At 42.0% G+C, this 21903-nt stretch overlaps 1 non-coding gene across 1 annotated transcript; it reads left to right on the top strand.

Annotated features, from left to right (window-relative positions):
* Nucleotides 1–13497: 13497 nt before the first annotated feature.
* Nucleotides 13498–13604, top strand: LOC139032282 (U6 spliceosomal RNA). Its single transcript, XR_011484817.1, has one exon. It is a non-coding gene; the product is annotated as a U6 spliceosomal RNA (small nuclear RNA).
* The last annotated feature ends 8299 nt before the right edge of the window (nucleotides 13605–21903 follow it).

Below are 21903 nucleotides of genomic sequence, written 5' to 3'. Positions count from 1 at the left end.
CCCCAGGGACTGTAGCCCACCAGGCTCCTCTGGGCATGGAATTTCCCAGGCAAGAATACTGGAGTGGGTTGCCATTTCCTAATCTAGGGGATCTTCCCCATCCAGGGATCAAACCCACATCTACTGCACCAGAGGCAGAGTCTTTACCACTGTGCCCCCTAGAGCTCCAGGTTACAATTAAGAACCAAGCCCACTTCAGAAGTCTCACTTCATTTCTGAAATCTTCTTTTTTTGAAATGTTCTATCTGGCCTGCATACAGTCAACATTTAAAACCAGATTCTGAGCAGGAAGAGGAGACGGCAGTGACTGATAACTGAGTGATCTGAGTGAGGAAAAAAAAAAGAAAAGGGAGCCAAGATTCTGAGATGAAGCAACTATTCCATGAGCTGGTGCAGGAGGTGTAGTCTGCTCCCAGATTTCCATCTCCGTTAATAAGATCAGAGATTCTCAAGGGTGATGGTGAAGGGGAGGGAGAAAGTGCCAGCATATAGGGAGAGGGGAAATCTGTTGTTGGGATGCAGTGAATTCTATATTAAATTGCAATTTTATCTCATGGAGAGTTGTGAAAATCTTGTTTTTGATAATACAATTTTTTATATTTAATATAATGTGAGATGGTTTAGTTTATCAAAATTGGGGTGGTCTAAATTTTTTGAGAACACTGAGGTCAATCTCATTTATTTTATTGCTCAGATTCTTTTATGTGGCAGGGGGTAGATTTATAGACTAGGATGATATTATTTTGATTAAAATATAACTAACAGCTAACATGTAATGAGTAGTCTTGTTATACCAGGTAATTGTCTAAGTTGTACACATGAATGATCCATTTAATTCTCTTAAAAGCTTCATGAGGTAGATACGCTTAAGATCCTTGTATCACTGGTGGATGAGTGAGGCGTAGAGAGGTTAAGCAACTTAGGTCACACAGCTGTAAGTGGCCAGAGCAGGATTTGAACCCAGAGATCCTTCTCTGAAGCCCTTCTCTACACTGACTGTAAAGAGTTGAAATTTGGCGGGGTGGGGGGTGGTGGTGGTGGTGGTGGTGTTAATAATTAAAATCTACTTTTTCCTCCCTGCCTAAATTTGGAACCATTGAGAGATAAACACAGAAATCAGGCAAGGAGAAAGCAGATACTGAAGGATGGCTTGGATTTCTGGCCAAGCAGCTTTGCTACTGCTTCCCTCTCAATGAGGCCGATGTTCCCACCCAGCCACAGCACTACTCTGCAACCCCCCGCCCCCCGCCTCCCACCACCACCATGGGGAGAAGCAAGGCAGAAACGACTCCCAGTTTACCAGACAGATAATTCATTCCTTTACCCCAGGAGAGGAATGAGTGTTGGTAAAGTTAGGTTTGAAGGCCAAGGTCATTTCTCTAATGGAGGGGCTATGGGAGATGTATTCTTCCAACATGCATAAAAATGCATAGAAGGAGTTCTGTAAAAACAAAAAAGTGGGTGTATGAGCAAAGGCATTGGACCAACAATCAAGTCAGAGAAATATAATTATTTTTGGTTGCAATCCAAGGTGAGTGATGCTTTTCAGGAAAATGACTGAATCATGATCGATTGTTAAAAGAAGAAAAAGAACTTAAATCAGAGACAGAGTCAGAGCAGATGTTCTGACAGTTGTCATCAAGCACCAACCAGGTACCCTCTACCCCAGTGGAGTGGATATGTGAGAGTTTCACTGTACAGATCCTACTTATGACCCTCTGTTCCTGGCTTTTTCCCTCTTCTCCTGTTGCAGACCATCAGGGAACAGCTGGTTAGATGAATGCCCACAAGTGACACACCAAAGCATTTGGAGGCAGCCAAGAGCAATGAAAATTGCCTGTCTCCAACTGCACCATGGAGTGGACTTTTTCTGACAGGTCACCAAAGAAGTAAACACTGAATCATTTCAATAAGGTTCAAGGACACACTTCATGTGTCCAGCTAAGATGGGGTATATAGAAGAACAGTTATAAAATGCTGTGTTTCTAATATTTGCTCATTCCAGGAACACTCAAGATGGATCCAGTACTACCACGATGCCTCTTTTCTTTGTGATACTTTTTATTGAAAAATATTGAGTTGGCCAAAAAATTTGAGTTTTTCCATACCATCTTATGGAAAAACTCGAATGAACCTTTTGGCCAACCCAATAGTAGCTATGCAGAAAAGAGCACATGCTCTAAGTACACAACTCAGTGATGCTTTGTAAGTTGACCATAGTCCTGTACCAGCCTCAGATGAAGACCAAGAACATTACCAAGACCCCAAAAGCACCCACTTCTTCCCCTGGCCACAAAGATTTGGTAAGCACTACAAAATCACTGCAGATGGTGATTGCAGCCATGAAATTAAAAGACGCTTACTCCTTGGAAGGAAAGTTATGACCAACCTAGATAGCATGTTTAAAAGCAGAGACATTACATTGCCAACAAAGGTCCGTCTAGTCAAGGCTATGGTTTTTCCAGTGGTCATGTGTGGATGTGAGAGTTGGACTGTGAAGAAAGCCTAATGCCGAAAAATTTATGCTTTTGAACTGTGGTGTTGGAGAAGACTCTTGAGAGTCCCTTGGACTTCAAGGAGATCCAACCAGTCCATCCTCAAGGAGATGAGTCCTGGGTGTTCATTGGAAGGACTGATGCTGAAGCTGAAACTCCAATACTTCTGCCACCTCATGCGAAGAGTTGACTCATTGGAAAAGACCCTGATGCTGGGAAGGATTGTGGGCAGGAGGAGAAGGGGACGACAGAGGATGAGATGGCTGGATGGCATCACCAACTCGATGGATATGAGTTTGAGTAAACTCCGGGAGTTGGTGATGGACAGGGAGGCCTGGCGTGCTGTGATTCATGGGGTCACAAAGCATCAAACACAGCTGAGCGACTGAACTGAACTGAACTAATGCTGACTTCTGGGCTTCCCTGATAGCTCAGTTGGTAAAGAATTCGCCTGCAATCCAAGAGACCTGGGTTCAATCCCTAGGTTGGGAAGATCCCCTGGAGAAAGGAAAGGCTACCCACTTCAGTATTCTGGCCTGGAGAATTCCATGGGCTTGTCCATGGGGTTGCAAATAGTCAGACACGACTGAGAGACTTTCACTTCACTTCACTTCACCCTGACTTCTGGGGTGTCTCAGGTGTCTCTGTGGTAAAGAATCCACCTGCCAATGCAGGAGACATGGGTTCAATCCCTGGGTGGGGAAGAGCCCCTGGAGGAGGAAATAGCAACCCACTTCAGTATTCTTGCCTAGAGAATCCCATGGACAGAGGAGCCTGGTGGGCTACAGTCCATGGGGTCACAAAGAGAACAGCAGGGCACAGCACCTTGACTTCTGATAGCTTAGTTTTCCCTGTTTTTGACCATTATATATGTGGATCAGATCATACGTGTTCTTCTTTTCATTCCACGTAATAGTGTCAAGATTCATTCTTACATGAGTAGAGCTGACATGCACCTGCTCGAGGCTTTTGAGAATTTAAGGGTACAGAATGAAATAAGGTTTCACATGACTAACAAAGACGTTTCACCTCTCTTCAGCAATGCATAATTCATCCTGGTGTCAGATACCCAAAGACAAATGGCAAAGCTAGCCACAATTTATTTCAACAAGAAGGGGAGATGAATAAAGGAGAACTGATTTGGGCAATCTTGAGCATCTGCTTCACACTGAGATTTCGAAAGTTTATTTGTAAAAACAAGGTCACTTGGACTCATTTGGGAGACCTGGCTTCTGGCCTCAGCTCTGTCTGTGGTTTAAGGGACATTTCTTATCCCCCTGACCCAGAGAAGGCTTTACTAAATATTCCCAAATTCCTTCTAGTTCTTACAGCTTTTGGTTCTATGATTCCAGCCCCAATCCCCTGATGTTGTCAACACAGCCAGGTCACAGGCTGTGGCAGCCCAACCAGCTGGTACAGAGAGAAGAGCCAGTTTTAAGTTGGAGATAGTAGCATAGGGAAAGAACCAGTCTCATTTTACATGTTGTACTAGAGACAAATATACCCATGTTTACACATAATGTATGCTATTTTTAACATTACAATTCCCACTTTAAGGCCTTTTAATAGCTCCTGTACCTAATAAGCAGGGCCTATCTTAGAAGGGAGATGAGGATAGAGGATCAGGGCAGGGGGTCTCTTTAGCACCCCCACAACCTTATCCCACTCATGACGTCATTTCTAATTGTATCTACCCTCATTGTTGAAAGAAACAACAACAAAAAAATCCTTATCTATAAAATTTAAATTTTATTTCAACATTTGCATCTTCTTTCTAGGTCACCATGGAGCCATATCTTTTATCTTCCTATCATTAGCTTGTAAACGGCACATTTATAGTCCATTATAATTTAAATATTTTCAGTATTAAATTTTAACAGTTAAAATATACTACACGTTTCACTACTTTGACTGTCTTTTCATTTCTCTTATTCAGTTCAGTTCAGTTGCTCAGTCGTGTCTGACTCTTTGTGACCACATGAACTGCAGCACGCTAGGTTTCCCTGTCCATCACCAGCTCCTGGAGCTTGCTCAAATGCATGTCCATCGAGTCGGTGATGCCATTCAACCATCTCATCCTCTGTTGTCCCCTTCTCCTACTGCCTTCAGTCTTTCCCAGCATAAGGGTATCTTTTCCAATGAGGCAGTCCTTTGAATCAGGTGGCCAAGTATTGGAGTTTCAGCTTCAGCATCAGTCCTTCCAATGAATATTCAGGACTGATTTCCTTTAGGATTGACTGGTTGCATCTCCTTGCAGTCCAAGGGACTCTCAAGAGTCTTCTCCAATACCACAGTTCAAAAGCATCAATTCTTCAGTGCTCAGCTTTCGTTATAGTCCAACTCTAACATCCATAGATGACTGCAGGAAAAACTAAAGCTTTGACTAGACAGACCTTTGTTGGCAAAGCAATGTCTCTACTTTTAAATATGTTGTCTAGGTTGGTCATAACTTTTCTTCCAAGGAGCAAGCGTCTTTTAATTTCATGGCTGCAATCACCATCTGCAGTGATTTTGGAGCCCAAAAAATTAAGTCTCTCACTGTTTGCATTGTTTCCCCATCTATTTGCCATGAAGTGATGAGACTGGATGCCATGATCTTAGTTTTCTGAATGTTGAGTTTTAAGCCAGCTTTTTCACTCTCCTCTTTTACTTTCATCAAGAGGCTCTTTAGTTCTTCTTCACTTTCTGCCATAAGGGTGGTGTCATCTGCATATCTGCGGTTATTGATATTTCTCCCAGCAATCTTGATTCCAGCTTGTGCTTCCTCCAGCCCAGCATTTCTCCTGATGTATTCTGCATATAAGTTAAATAAGCAGGGTGACAGTATACAGCCTTGACATACTCCTTTTGTAGTTTTGAACCAGTGTGTTGTTCCATGTCTGTTTCTAACTGTTGCTTCTTGACCTGCATACAAATTTCTCAGGAGGCAGGTCAAGTGATCTAGTATTTCCATCTCTTGAAGAATTTTCCACAGTTTGTTGTGATCTATACATTCAAAGGCTTTGGCATAGTCAGTGAAGCAGAAGTAGATGTTTTTCTGGAACTCTCACTTCTTTGATGATCCAGCAGATGTTGGCAATTTGATCTCTGGTTCCTCTGCCTTTTCTAAATCCAGCTTGAACATCTGGAAGTTCATGGTTCACATATTGCTGAAACCTGGCTTGGAGAATTTGGAGTATTACTCTACTAGTGTGTGAGATGAGTACATTTGTGTGGTAGTTTGAGCATTCTTTGATATTGCCTTTCTTTGGGATTGGAGTGAAAACTGACCTTTTCCAATCCTATGGTCAGTGTTGACTTTTCAAAATTTGCTGGCATATTGAGTACAGCACTCTCACGGCATCATCTTTTAGGATTTGAAATAGTTCAACTGGAATTCCAGCACCTCTACTAGCTTTGTTCATAGTGATGCTTCTTAAAGCCCACTTGATTTCACATTCCAGGATGTCTGGCTCTAGGTGAGTGATCACACCATCGTGATTATCTGGGTAGTGAAGATCTTTTTGTACAGTTCTGTGTATTCTTGCCACCTCTTCTTAATATCTACTACTTCTGTTAGGTCCATACCATTTCTGTCCTTTATTGTGCCTATCTTTGCATGAAATGTTCCGTTGGTATCTCTAATTTTCTTGAGGAGATCTCTAGTCTTTCCCATTCTATTGTATTCCTCTATTTCTTTGCATTGATCACTGAGGAAGGCTTTCTTATCTCTCCTTGCTATTCTTTGGAACTCAGCATTCAAATGGGTATATCTCCCCTTTTCTCCTTTGTCTTTCACTTCTCTTCTTTTCACAGATATTTGTAAGGCCTCCTCACACAACAATTTTGCCTTTTTGCATTTCTTCTTCTTGGGGATGATCTTGATCCCTGCCTCCTGTACAGTGTCATGAACCTCCATCTATAGTTCTTCAAGTACTCTATCAGATGTAATCCCTTGACTCTATTTCTCACTTCCACTGTATTATCGTAAGGCATTTTATTTAGGTCATACCTGAATAGTCTAGTGGTTTTCCCTACTTTCTTCAATTTCAGCCTGAATTTGGCAATAAGGAGTTCATGATCTGAGCCACAATCAGCTTCCGGTCTTGTTTTTGCTGACTGTATAGAGCTTCTCCGTCTTTGGCTGCAAAGAATATAATCAGTCTGACTTCAGTATTGACCATCTGGTGATGTCCATGTGTAGTCTTCTCTTGTGTTGTTGGAAGAGGATATTTGCTATGACCAGTGTGTTCTCTTGGTAAAACCCTACTAACCTTTGCCCTGCTTCATTCTGTACTCCAAGGCCAAACTTGCCTGTTACTCCAGGTGTTTCTTGACTTCCTACTTCTGTATTCCAGTCCCCTATAATGAAAAGGACATCTTTTCTGGGTGTTAGTTCTAAAAGGTCTTGTAGGTCTTCATAGAACCGTTCAGCTTCAGCTTCTTCAGCATTACTGGTGGGGGCATAGACTTGGATTACTGTGATATTGAATTGTTTGCCTTGGAAACGAACAGAGATCATTCTGTCATTTTTGAGATTGCATCCAAGTACTGCATTTTGGACTCTTTTGTTGACCATGACGGCTGCTCCCTTTCTTCTAAGGTATTCCTGCCCACAGCAGTAGATATAATGGTCATCTGAGTTAAATTCACCCATTCCAGTCCATTTTAGTTTGCTGATTCCTAAAATGTCGATGTTCACTCTTGCCATTTCCTGTTTGACCACTTCCAATTTGCCTTGATTCATGGACCTAACATTCCAGGTTCCTATGCAATCTTGCTCTTTACAGCATCAGACCTTGCTTCTATCATCAGTCACATCCACAGCTGGGTGTTATTTTTGCTTTGGCTGTGTCTCTTCCTCCTTTCTGGAGTTATTTCTCCACTGATCTCCAGTACCATATTGGGCACATATCGACCTGGGGAGTTCATCTTTCAGTGCCCTATCTTTTTGCCTTTGCATGATGTTCATGGTGTTCTCAAGGAAAGAATGCTGAAGTGGTTTGCCATTCCCTTCTCCAGTGGGCCATGTTTTGTCAGAACTCTCCACCATGATCCGTCTGTCTTGGGTGGCCCTACATGGTGTGGCTCATAGTTTCATTAAATTAGACAAGGCTGTGGTCTATGTGATCAGACTGGTTAGTTTTCTGTGATTGTGGTTTTCAGTCTGTCTGCCTGATGATGGAGAAAGATAAGAGGCTTACGAAGCTTCCTGATGGGAGAGATTGACTGAAGGGGAAACTGGGTCTTGTTCTGATGGGGCTGCCATGCTCAGTCTTTAATCCAATTTTAATCTTTAATCCAATTTTCTGTTGATGGGCAGGGCTGTGTTCCCTCCATGTTATTTGACCTGAGGCCAAACTATGGTGGAGGTAATGAAGATAATGTTGTCCTCCTTCAAAAGGTCCCATGCAGGCACTGTTGGGCTCAATGCCTGACAGCTGGCAGCAGGCCACCACTGGACACTCACAGGCAAGCCTGGATCAGTCTCTTGTGGGGTCACTGCTCCTTTCTCCTGGGTCCTGGTGTGCACAAGGTTCAGTTTTTGCCCTCCAAGAGTCCTTTTCCCCAGTTCAGTTCAGTCACTTAGTCGTGTCCAACTCTTTGCAACCCCATGAATCACAGCACACCAGGCCTCCCTGTCCACCACCAACTCCCGGAGTTTACCCAAACCCATGTCCATCGAGTCAGTGATACCATCCAGCCATCTCATCCTCTGTCATTCCCTTCTCCTCCTGCCCCCAATGCCTCCCAGCATCAGGGTCTTTTCCAATGAGTCAACTCTTTGCATGAGGTGCCCAAAGTATTGGAGTTTCAGCTTCAGCATCAGTCCTTCCAATGAACACTCAGGACTGATCTCCTTTAAGATGGACTGGTTGGAACTCCTTGCAGTTCCAACCTAGAACTGCAAGGAACTCCTAGATATGCTATCTAGGTTGGTCATAACTTTCCTTCCAAGGAGTAAGCGTCTTTTAATTTCATGGCCGCAATCACCATCTGCAGTGATTTTGGAGACCCCCAAAATAAAGTCTGACACTGTTTCCACTGTTTCACCATCTACTTGCCATGAAGTGATGGGACCAGATGCCTTAATCTTAGTTTTCTGAATGTTGAGCTTTAAGCCAACTTTTTCACTCTCCTCTTTCACTTTCATCAAGAGGCTTTTTAGTTCTTCTTCACTTTCTGCCATAAGGGTGGTGTCAACTGCGTATCGGAGGTTATTGATATTTCTCCCAGCAATGTTGATTCCAGCTTGTGCTTCTTCCAGCCCAGGGTTTCTCCTGATGTACTTTGCTTAGAAGTTAAACAAGCAGGGTGACAATATACACCTTTTCATACTCCTTTTCCTATTTGGAACCAGTCTGTTGTTCCATGTCCAGTTCTAACTGTTGCTTCCTGACCTGCATATAGGTTTCTCAAGAGGTGGGTCAGATGGTCTGGTATTCCCATCTCTTGAAGAATTCTCCACAGTTTATTGTGATCCACACAGTCAAAGCCTTTGGCATAGTCAATAAAGCAGAAATAGATGTTTTTCTGGAACTCTCTTGCTTTTTCGATGATCCAGCAGATGTTGGCAATTTGATCTCTGGTTCCTCTGCCTTTTCTAAAACCAGCTTGAACATCTGGAAGTTCACAGTTCACATATTGCTGAAACCTGGCTTGGAGAATTTTGAGCATTACTTTACTAGCGTGTGAGATGAGTGCAATTGTGTGATGGTTTGAGAATTTTTGGGGATTGCCTTTCTTTGGGATTAGAATGAAAACTGACCTTGTCCAGTCCTGTAGCCACTGCTGAGTTTTCCATATTTGCTGGCATATTGAGTGCAGCACTTTCACAGCATCATCTTTCAGGATTTGATATAGCTCAACTGGAATTCCATCATCTCCACTAGCTTTGTTCGTAGTGATGCTTTCTAAGGCCCACCTGACTTCACATTCCAGGATGTCTGGCTCTAGGTGAGTGATCACACCATCGTGATTATCTGGGTCGTGAATATCATTTTTGTACAGTCCTTCTGTGTATTCTTGCCACTTCTTAATATCTCTGTTTCTGTTATGTCCATACAATTTCTGTCCTTTATCAAACCCATCTTTGCATGAAATGTTCCCTTGGTATCTCTAATTTTCTTGATGAGATCGCTGGTCTTCCCCATTCTGTTGTTTTCCTCTATTTCTTTGCATTGATCGCTGAGGAAGGCTTTCTTATCTCTCCTGGCTTTCCCCAGTCGGGTGTAAGTTCTGGCAGCTCTATGGTGGGTTAACAGCTACCTCCTCCAGGGGGGCTTATGCCACACCCAGGTCTGCTGCACCCAGAGCCCCTGCCCCTGCAGCAGTCCACTGCTGACCCGTCCCTCCACAGGAGACCCTCAAACACAGTTCTGTCTCAGTCTCTGTGGGCTCTCTGGGTCCTGGTTCGCACAAAGTTTGTTTGAGCCCTCTGAGCGTCTCTGGAGGCTATGGGGTTTGATTGTAAACCAATTTTGCCCCTCCTACTGTCTTGCTGGGCCTCCTCCTTTGCCCTTGGATGTGGGGTATCTCCTCATAGTTGTTCCAGCACTGTGCAGCCGCCAATCCAGAACAATTTGGGGGAAGACCATAGCTTCTCTTATTATAAGACTTTTAAAGACAAAAATACTTCTCAGCCTCAGTCTGAGAGGTGTTAAGGTGTTGCCTACAGATATCTGTTCTACTCTGTGATTGTCCTCACAAATGACACAAAAGCTGATCGGATGAAGGCTTTGCCTTTAAGAAGCAAACAGTGAAGAAACAACAGCTACTACTTCCACCTTAACTTTTTTCCAAGCCAAGCTTTGGAAGCACAATAGGGGTTGTGCTAATCCAGACCTCTTATTTCTCAACAAATCTAAGGAGATAAATTATCTTTAAATGATGACCTTGCAAATATCTTCCTTGAAACAACAGTAAAAGCAACAATTTAAAAAATAATCCAGTAATCCAATCAGAAGGACTGAAAAAAAAATCATGCTTCAAAAGTTCCCATTGCTCTCTTGTCCAAGAAGTTTTACTTTAAAAATAAAAGGAAAAAAAAATAATAAAAGGAGAATCCCATGTTCAAGAACTTAGTATAAGCTTTGAAAAAAGTCATCATTCATTAAGATATTTCAGTGTCAGCCTGTTCCCTAACATCCACCTGCATGCTCTTGACAATGAGTCAGATTCTTCTAATCAGAAATTCTAGAGGCTTTATCTCAGAACTTGCTAAGAAAGGGAGGAATTTACCTTTGCCCTCAGCACACATTCTTTGTTCTGAGAGCTCCTCCCTAGAGTAAACATCTTTTACATATTGGTATTTGTTGGAGTGGTCTGTCGTGAATGAAGCTCTCTGGAGTGGTTTTGGGAGTTGCTAGTAGAAGCCTCACATGTGTTCTGGAAATTCAGTGTGAGTGTGAAGTCGCTCAGTCGTGTCCGACTCTTTGCAACCCCATGGACTGTAGCCTACCAGGCTCCTCCGTCCATGGGATTTTCCAGGCAAGAGTACTGGAGTGGGTTGCCATTTCCTTCTGCCGGAGATCTTCCCAACCCAGGGAATGAACCTGGGTCTCCCACACTGTAGGCAGATGCTTTACCATCTGAGCCACTAGGGAAGTCCAGTCTCTGGGTTAAAGATCATTGTAGCTGTAGCTGCTCCTTGGAAGTTGGGGTAGTGGTGCGCATTAATTCCCAGGAGTCGCCCCTGTTTAGGGGTTGACCTTCCCCTTTGTACTTGTATGGCTGCAGACGCGCCCAATGTTCCTAACATGAGACCCCGCTCCTTGTTGCAGTTGATGGGGCCAGTGGCAGACCCAAGTGAACCCACCAAGCAATTTCTTCCCGAGAGCTTTCGGAATTGGAATCAAGCCAAGAAGAGTGAACAAGAGAGCAACATTTCTCTGTGTTGCTGGATGAAGCCTGTAAACTTGAAATCTGCCAGAGGCAGCTATTTTCTGCCTTGGGGGTTGGGAAAGAGAAAGTGGGTGTGGATACACACACACACACACACAGAGAAGTGAATGAAACAGACAGCCAGAGAAGTGTGGGAAGGATGGATGAGAAAACACTTCTGTATTAAAATTTCAGACCCAGCTTCACCCAGCCAGCTCTGTTTTTGCCACTGGATTCTGTGAGAAATTTTTAGCCACCTTTCAATAAATTGTCTTTTTTTATAAATTGGTTCAGGTTACATTTCTGTTAAGTGCAGCCACACTTCCTATAATAATGTCTCTTCTTGCTATCTAAGCCTAAAACAGTGACTCTGCCCCTAGGGAAGATGACAGCTGGTACCACCAAAGGGAATATCACTGCTATTCTCATAGTGCCTGTCAAGGGGTAAGGGATCAGAATATACTAGACCAATCCCTTGGCATGCAGATTACTTTGACTTGAAGGCTGCTGAGAAAAATCAGACACAGGAAGAGTTTTCTGCCCTCCCGCTGTTGCCTAAAAGTGGGCATAAATTTCTCACGTGACAATGTCCCTCCCTCTCTCCTGAAAGGTATCCTCCTCTTATAACAGGAAAAGGAGAACAACTGTTATTACCCAAGATGGAGAGGAGGCCCAAGATGCATCTGCATAAACAAACCTTACTAAACAACTGTTATCTATCCTCATATATTTTTAAATCACTTTCCAACAATTTATCATCCCTGAGAACTCCAAACCTCTTTTCTTTGTCCATAATTTGTTACCCTTTGTTAAAATGTTTTTTTAAAAAGTCTCCAAGCCTAATCAGTTCTTTGGGTTATTGCTTCTTTTCTGGGAATCACTGTGCACATAAAAATATCAACACCAAGAAAAACTGATGTGCCTTGAATTCTCCTGTTAATCTTTCATTAGTTTAAATTGCAGGATTCAAGTGCATAACTTAAGAGGATAGAGGAAATTTCTTTTCCTTCCCTATAAACATGTACATCAAAGTTATTGATGCCTAATGCTTAAGTTGTTAATATCTGACATTAAGGATATCTTCCTGTTTTGCTGCCGTGGCTGATGCTACTGTCTCTCATCATGGCAGAAGCTGTGATACCATTGCTTCTGCCAACTTGTGCTTCCAAAGTCCTATGGTGATCAGAGGGAAAATATGCTTTTAATTTTTGTTCATTCTTTTTAAAAATTTTCTAGTACTTTGTTTTTGGTTCCACTGGGTCTTTGATAATGCACATGGGCTTTCTCTAGTTGTGATGAGCAGGGGCTACCCTTCATTGCATTGCAAGGGCTTCTCATTGCAGTGGCTTCTTTTATTGCAGAACACAGGCTCTCTACGTGCTGTGGGCTTCAGTAGCTGCCGTATGCATGCTCACTAGTTGCGGTACATGCTCTTAGTTCCTCCACAGCATGTGGCATCATCCCAGACCACGGACTGAACCTGTGTTCCCTGCACTGGCAGGTGGATTCTTAACCACAGGACCACCAGGACAGTCCTCTATTCACACTTCTCTTGCAGTCCTTTCTACTGAGGATCCTGACATGAGTTTGAGGCTAGATTTATGATGCCTTTGGATAAAATTACTTTGAATCTCCAACTAAAACTGACTTTGAAAAGAAGAATTATCTTCCAGATAAGAACTTCCGGGACTTCTCTGGTGGTCCAGTGGTTAAGAATTAAGAATCCACCTGCCAACGCAGGAGACATGGAGTTAGTCCCTGGTCTGAGGGGCAGCTAAGCTTGTGTGCTGCAACTGCTGAAGGCTGCATGCTCTAGAGCCTGTGCTCTGCAACAAGAGAAGTGACCACAATGAGAAGCCTGCACATAGCAACAATGAGTAGCCCCAGCTCACCACAACTAAAGAAAGCCCTCGAGCAGCGACAAAGACCCAGAACAGTTGAAAATAATAAATTAAAAAAATTTTAATATTATTAAAAAATAAGAACTTTATATAAAAACACACATGGCGGTGGGGGGGGGGGGCGGCGCAGGGCTCTAAAATCACTGCATATGGTGACTCAGCCATGAAATAAAAAGACACTTACTCCTTGGAAGAAAAACTATGACCAACCTAGACAGCATATTAAAAAGCAGAGACATGTGCTCGCTTCAGCAGCACATATACTAAAATTGGAACGATGCAGAGAAGATTAGCATGGCCCCTGTGCAAGGATGACATGCAAATTCGTGAAGCGTTCCATATTTTTAAGAAATCAGAATAAACACTGGTTTTGCACCATCAAAAAAAAAAAAAGCAGAGACATTACTTTACCAACAAAGGTCCGTCTAGTCAAGGTTATGGTTTTTCCAGTGCTCATGTATGGATGTGAGAGTTGGACTATAAAGAAAGCTGAGTGCTGAAGATTGATGCTTTTGAACTGTGGTGTTGGAGAAGACTCTTGAGAGTCCCTTGGACTGTAAGCAGATCCAACCAGTCCATCGTAAAGGAAATCAGCCCTGAATATTCATTGGAAGGACTGATGCTAAAGCTGAAACTCCAATACTTTGGCCACCTGATGCAAAGAACCAACTCATTGAAAAGACCCTGATGCTGGGAAAGATTGAAGGCAGGAGGAGAAGGGGATGACAGAGGATGAGATGGTTGGATGGCATCATCAACGCGATGCACATGAGTTTGAGTAGGCTCTGGGAGTTGGTGATGGACAGGGAAGCCTGGCAAGCTGCAGTCAATGGGGTCGCAAACAGTTGGACACAACTGAGTGACTGAACTGAACTTATGAATTCAACTATGTAAAAAAGTATTTGTGACAAAAAATTGCTAGCAAAAACAGCATTAAAATATTAACCAGATTTTTTTCTTGAAAGGCAGAATGACTTTTTCCTGTCCTCATTCCTACAATTCCACTGTTGCCTGTATTAAAAATAAGAAAAATCCTAAAATAAATAAAAACACACATCAAAAGGTTTTTTTGTTTGTTTGTTTTTTAACTCTGCCCTTTTCCCTGATAGCTCAGTTGGTAAAGAATCTGCCTGCAATGCAGGAGACCCCAGTTCGATTCCTGGGTAGGGACGATCTGCTAGAGAAGGGATAGGCTACACACTCCAGTATTCTTGGGCTTCCCTTGTGGCTCAGCTGGTAAAGAATCTGCCTGCAATGTGGGAAACCTGGGTTCAATCCCTGGATTTGGAAGATCTCCTGGAGATGGGAAAGGCTACCCACTCCAGTATTCTGGCCTAGAGAATTCGATGGACTGTATAGTCCATGGGGTTGCAAAAAGTCAGACATGACTGAGCCACTTTCACTTTCACGTATCTCTATAGTAGCTTCATCTTCAGATTAGTAACAATTTTACTGATGTGGTGCTGGGCATCATATCTAGGGTGCAAACACCAAAGAGAAGTGGTCCATCTCTTCCTCATGCTTTTTTGGAAAGTAAACTTTCCCTCAAATTAAAGGCTAGTGTATCTGCAATAATTGATTATTATCTAGGATGTCCCCTGGTCTTTCACGTGTCAGTGGGTCCTAATCTCATCTGCATATTGGAACCCCTGGAGAAATGTAAAGAATATGGATAAGTGAGTTCTACTCTCAGAGATTCTGAGTTAAACATTCTGGGGAATTTTAGAAGAACCTCAGGTGATTCTAAAGCACAGCCAACGTTGAGAACCACTGATGCAAATAGAACCTTGGTCTAACTCTGAAATCCCTGGTTCTCCAGACTTGCCCAGATACGCTCAGACTTGTCAAAATCCTAGGGGCAGCACAGTTATAGCTTTGTTACCCTTCAAAGTCTAGTCTTTGTTCACAGAGAGGATTACTAAAACTCTTTTTTCTTTTTTTCATGTAAAACTTGAGAGCTGTGCTTACATATACTGGCTTATCATACACTGTCTACACATACACAAGGTTTTCTCCCCTACAAAGTTCAAATGTGAAAAACACTACCATCAGGTAGTGATCCCTAATTGTTCAACCAATAAGGGCAAGAACATTCCTACACATGAGAGCAGAGATATTTATCTGTAAATGTGTTCAGAATTCTCATTACCTTCAGAACATAAAAAATTTCCCATGCCAGATAATATTCAGTGAATGCATGACAAACACAAAGCATTATTATGCATCTTACTTGAGAAGCACAAAGAAAGCACAATGTTTACACTTATGGAGCTTACCATTGAAATAATGAAATTCAACATAAACCCACCAAGAGTACTTTTAAAGAGCAAAGAATGAATAGATATAATTAAGACTCAAAAACACTATGGTATTAATAACCACCATCTGTGAAAGACTTTTAATGTCCCATATCAATATAGATATATGTTTATACACGTACATTTTATCTATAGAAATTATAGAATCCCTCACTGCACTTTAAAGAAGAAATAAAGTGAGGAAGTTAACTTACCCCAAATCACATAGTTATTATTCCATTATCATACTATGTAGTATTTATTCAGCAATTTAAATATAAATTTTGATGAAGATAAAAATTCATACCAACATTCTGTGAAAATGTAATTTCACTTCCACAGTATCAAGTCAATATATCATTTGTAGCTATTATGACTATTTCAAGAATTTTAGAAAGTTTAAAGAAGACATTAAAATGTTTGGTGAAGATGCAGTACTTGGGAAGTCAGACCTGATAAAATGATTTTCCCCAGCAAATCACCCCACTTTCAACCTCTTGGTTTCCTTAAGCATAAAACATGGGTATTATTTTCACACCTGCCTCAAGGATATGCTGTGAGAACAGAGAATTTCGTCACTGAGGTATAAAAGTGGTTTTGTTTTGATTTTAATGTCTTGAGAATAAGAAGTTTAAGAAGAGGTGGGTTTTCTTCCAAGGCTGAATGTGTCTTCCACAAAGGAGGCAAGGAGGAGGTGCATGGCTATAGCCAGAGGTCACTCTCCATGTCCAGGGAGTGGTCCTGGCATTGCAGAAGGGCAGGCAAACTACCAGCTTCGCCTCCATCAATGTCTGGTCTTGGCAAGAAGCAGCTTCTGACGGGCCGTTAAGCACCTGAACCTTCTCTCTGTCTCCAAGGACCAAAGCTGGGGAAGGGAGCACTGGGGTCAATGAGTCCTTGGTTGAGTTGGACCAGCTTCAGCAACCTCAGCTTGTGTGGGGATGAGGATGGAGGTGGATGCGGAGGTGGGGTTGAGGGGAGGGGGAGGGCAGGGATGAAGAAGCTTATGAAGGTCAAGGCTAAAGTTTTCCAAGAGTTGCCCTGGGAAAGGAGTATCTCTTGATCAGGCAATTGTGGAAAACCTAATAAAAGAGATGATACCCAAATATTGTCAATAAGCTAGAAAATAATTCTTAGCTTATTCTAAAATTTTATTGATAATTTAAAATAAATTGTAAACAGCCCCACTAGAGGAAAGACAATTTTCTTTCCAAACTCTCTATAGAAAATAATTATTAAAAATATCTTTGTTACATCAAGAGGTAATCAAAGAGTATGTAAGAAAAAAAGTTTAGATACATCAAGAGTTAGTAAAGATAATATTAATATTGAGATTTTTTCTTTATTTTTAATGTTTGCAGTATTAGTTCTTTAAAATGTGTAACTTTTGGTGATTAACAGTTCTAAATAAACATTCAATCTTGTATTCATATTTTTGCATTCTTTGTCTTCAAGATGGTCCCCAATTTGTATAAACTTCAAGCTCACAAAACCTGGAATGTTCTGAATACAATATAAATATAAATTCAATATGGAGTATACACAGTACTGTATATAAAATAGATAACTAATAAGGATGTACTGTATAGTACAGGGAATGCTATTCAATACTCTGTAATGACCTATATGGGGAAATAATCTAAAAGAGATATTTTTATATGTGTCTGATTCACTGTGTTATACACCTGGAACTAACACAGCATTGTGAATCAACTTTACTCCAATAAAAATTGAAAAAAATTCAATATGGAGCAAACAACTAATCTATAAAAATCCAAATCTAGAGTGTCAGTGTCACTCATAGAACATCTGAGATCCCAGGTAAGTAAGAGACTTGAATGACGAAGAGGAGAGGAAATGAGAGTTAACTGGTAAAGTTAGCAGACACCCAGACCTAGATGGGCCAGAGTGACAAAGTCAGCACCTGTTCAAGGTCCTGAGGACACTCACTCACAGGTCATGGTTAGGAGTTTAGATCTTCTCAGAGCAATGGGAGATTGTCAGCACGCTTTAAGCAAGGGAGGAACTGTTCAAGATGAGGAGCATATGTGTGAGCAGGGAGACCACTTAGCAGGAGAGAAATGGTGATGCTTCTTCAGGATTTCCCCGCCCCTGCGTGTGTGGGGAGCCAGAGGTTCACTGGCTCCCTAGAAATCCTTGCTTGGTCAGTTGACTCCAGGGTCTCCCACTGAGCTATACAAAAACTCTTGCTGGAGGTGGAAGGCTTGCAGGCTCTCACCTTTCCATGAATCATTTAGAAGGGAAACAAAAGCCTGCTTAGGTAAAAAGATCCGTGAACTCCAGGTCAGGATCAAATTCCTGTCCCAAACGTAAGATTTCTTTTTTCCCTTCAGGGTGTGTAGGTGTATTTAAAAAGCAAACTGTTTTCATTCAGTCACCGTTTCCTAGCAACCATCCCCCCCCCCCCAAAAAAAAGCATCTATTTTTCTGAATGTCTGTGAACACCAGCCCAGTGGATCCTCAAGCACGCCTCCAGAAGCACAGAGAGAACAAAAGCGCTGGGATCACCCTGGCTGGTGAGAGATTCTGAAAGGGGAATTTCTTAATAGAACTCAGTCTGAAAGGCCCGTACCATAGATGTGGGGTACAGAGTGGGGACCTGCTGGAGGGTGTAGATATTCTTAAAGGGTGCGCTATTCCTATGGAAAATGGGGGCTGTGATTTCTGGCAGAAGGAGGTGGTTTCTATGAAACAGCTAATGCACGAGATGGCTGACACCTTTTTAGCAGCTCTTTTTTGTGTATTTCCAGCCAGAATCTTGTTTCATTAAAACTCTATAGACCGAAAAGAGGGGTGACTGGCTGAATTCAAATTAAAGCTGAACAGAATCTGGGTAAATGCTCCTCTTTCAACCAGGCACAATGCATGTAAGTCACTGAACTGGACAGCTGGCAGAAACCCCTCCAATCATTCAATGCTTGTTTTACAGAGGAGGAAACATGAAAACACAGAGAAGCAAATTCACCCATCGGCTTCACAGGGTCTGCTGACCTCTGGCCTTGTGGAATGGAAGTTGCTCATATTTTAAAAATCTTTTACAGGAATTTTCTGGAGGTCCAGTGGTTAAGACATCACACTTTCACTACTAAGAGAATGGGTTCATTCCCTGGTTACCAAACCAAGATCTCACAAGCCGAGCAGTATGGCCAAAAACAGGAAAAAAAAAAAAAAATCTGCCTATTATGCCACACTGAATGATAAGGGGGAAGGAAAATGGGTCTAAGAGAAAGTTGTCCCAACAACCAAGAGACTCATATTTTATAACTGGTGTGTCTGAAATTCCAAAGACTAGCTCAGAATTAGAAAACAAGAATATGGGACCTAATTAAACTTAAAAGCTTTTGCACAACAAAGGAAACTATAAACAAGGTGAAAAGACAGCCCTCAGATTGGGAGAAAATAATAGCAAACGAAGCAACAGACAAAGGATTAATCTCAAAAATATACAAGCAACTCCTGCAGCTCAATTCCAGAAAAATAAATGACCCAATCAAAAAATGGGCCAAAGAACTAAACAGACATTTCTCCAAAGAAGACATACAGATGGCTAACAAACACATGAAGAGATGCTCAACATCACTCATTATCAGAGAAATGAAAATCAAAACCACAATGAGATACCATTACACGCCAGTCAGGATGGCTGCTATCCAAAAGTCTACAAGCAATAAATGCTGGAGAGGGTGTGGAGAAAAGGGAACCCTCTTACACTGTTGGCGGGAATGCAAACTAGTACAGCCACTATGGAGAACAGTGTGGAGATTTCTTAAAAAACTGGAACTAGAACTGCCATATGACCCAGCAATCCCACTTCTAGGCATATACACTGAGGAAACCAGATCTGAAAGAGACACGTGCACCCCAATGTTCATCGAAGCACTGTTTATAATAGCCAGGACACGGAAGTAACCTAGATGCCCATCAGCAGACAAATGGATAAGGAAGCTGTGGTACATATACACCATGGAATATTACTCAGCCATCAAAAAGAATTCATTTGAATCAGTTCTAATGAGATGGATGAAACTGGAGCCCATTATACAGAGTGAAGTAAGCCAGAAAGATAAAGACCAATATAGTATACTAACACATATATATGGAATTTAGAAAGATGGTAACGATAACCCTATATGCAAATCAGAAAAAGAGACACAGATGTACAGAACAGACTTTTGGACTCTGTGGGAGAAGGCGAGGGTGGGATGTTTAGAGAGAACAGCATCAAAACGTATATTATCTAGGGTGAAACAGATCACCAGCCCAGGCTGGATACATGAGACAAGTGCTCGGGCCTGGTGCACTGGGAAGACCCAGAGGGATCGGGTAGAGAGGGAGGTGGGAGGGGGGATCGGGATAGAGAATACATGTAAATCCATGGCTGATTCATGTCAATGTATGACAAAACCCACTACAATATTGTAAAGTAATTAGCCACCAACTAATAAAAATAAATGGAAAAAAAGAAAACAAAAATAGGTTAAAGCAAAGGCTAAATCTTTTGCTTTTTAAAAAGACATCTAAGCCCCACTCCAGTCAAGGAATTGAGGTAAGGCAAATGTTTATCAACAACAGTTTTTCTAATTATTGAATTGGAAGCATGATAACGCAGTCTTGCATAAATGCTAGCCTTTATGGAGTTGTGGGATGTTAGGGTGAAAGGTGCTCTGGATGATGTTAACCAGCCTCATCACAGTTCAGACAACACCTGAGACTGGGGTGCAGCTGAGCCAAGAGGCTTGGCCATGGCCACAGCAGTCAGTGGTGGGGCCGACTTCACATTCTGGCATCTGGTCTCTCCAGGCCCAGCGCTTTCCCTTGTCTAAGCCATGGAAAACCTTTCTGACTTGCAGTGTCCTCTCCCAGTTGACTCTCCTGTAGGGCACGACAGTCCTGTCTTTATCTTTGCTTCAGTTCCTATGGAATGCTCCAGCTTTATTCCCTTTTCTACATCCCATCCAAGGCTTTAGCAGATGAAACCACAGCAAGTGTGGCCCAAGATAATTTAATTGATTTGGTGAAGAATTTGGGCTCCCCAGGTGGCTCAGATGGTAAAGAATCTGTCTGCAATGTGGGAGACCTGGGTTTGATCCCTGGGATGGGAAGATCCCCTGGAGGAGGGCATGGCAACCCACTCCAGTATTTTTGCCTGGAGAATCCCCACGGACAGAGGAAGAAGCCTGGCAGGCTATAGTCCATGGGGTCACAAAGAGTCAGACATGACTAAGTGACTAGGCCCAGGTGAAGAATTTATTTAAATCAGTGGCATCCAGTTATTGTTGGAGAGCTTAATTGAATAAAGCTTAATGTTTATATGCTACAATTTTAGAAGTTTTTAAAGCTTTTTTTTCCCCCCAACCATTTTGGAGTAGTGATTTAAAAACATGTGCATAATTTCAAAAGTAAAGAAGATAATATAATGAATATCCATAGGCCTGTAATTCCAGAGTCAACAAATGTTAACAACTTTCTTAGATGTGTATTAGCCAGGGTTCTCCAGAGAAACAGAAACAATATAGGGAGAAAATTAGTTTATCAAACTGACTCAAGTGATTGTGGTGGCTTGACCGGTCCAAATGTCTGATGGGGTCAGCAGGCAGGATGGAGACTTAACAAAGAGCTGCAGTTCAAGTCTGAAGGTGGTCTGCTGGCAGAATTCCTTCTTGTTCAGAAAGATCAGCCTTTGTTCTTTTAAGGCCTTCAGCTGATTGGATGAGGCCCACCCACATAAGGAGAGTCATCTGCTTTACTCAAAGTCCACTAATTTAAACGTTAATCTCCTTCAGAAACCACCTGTGCAAAAAAAAAAAAAAAAAACCAATCAAAATAATGTTTGACCGCATATATGGGTAGAGTGGCCCAGCCAAGATGACATATAAAATCAACCATCACAATTTGCTTTAAATTTTTTTAAAGAAATAAAACTCTGCAGAATAAAGTTGATATCCCATTTATATACCTATCTCTGGCACCCCATTCAATGGTGATAATTTGTAAAAAACTCACCCCTTTTTGTGACGTTAGTCCCCATTTGACTCTATCACCTGAGCTTTAATTTCTGGTTCAAAGCAGGGGTGAGAATTGAAGATATGGCCTCATCTTTGTCATCACCATGTGTTTCTACAGGGACCTGCTGGCCATAGAAAGTTGTACACAGGTTCGATAGAAAATGCCATCATGAGCCATGAACCAGGTGGATTCACAGAGAGTCACGATGTTGAATGCACACAGAACTCAAACACATTCAGATCACAAACCATCTGTGTTTGGATGCTTCTGCCTATATAGTCTCATCCACGATTATATGAGCCGTGTCTGTTTTACTTGTGA

Source organism: Odocoileus virginianus, chromosome 30 (assembly GCF_023699985.2).
Source record: "Odocoileus virginianus isolate 20LAN1187 ecotype Illinois chromosome 30, Ovbor_1.2, whole genome shotgun sequence".
Lineage (NCBI taxonomy): Eukaryota > Metazoa > Chordata > Mammalia > Artiodactyla > Cervidae > Odocoileus > Odocoileus virginianus.
This window is presented reverse-complemented; position numbering and strand designations above follow the sequence as displayed.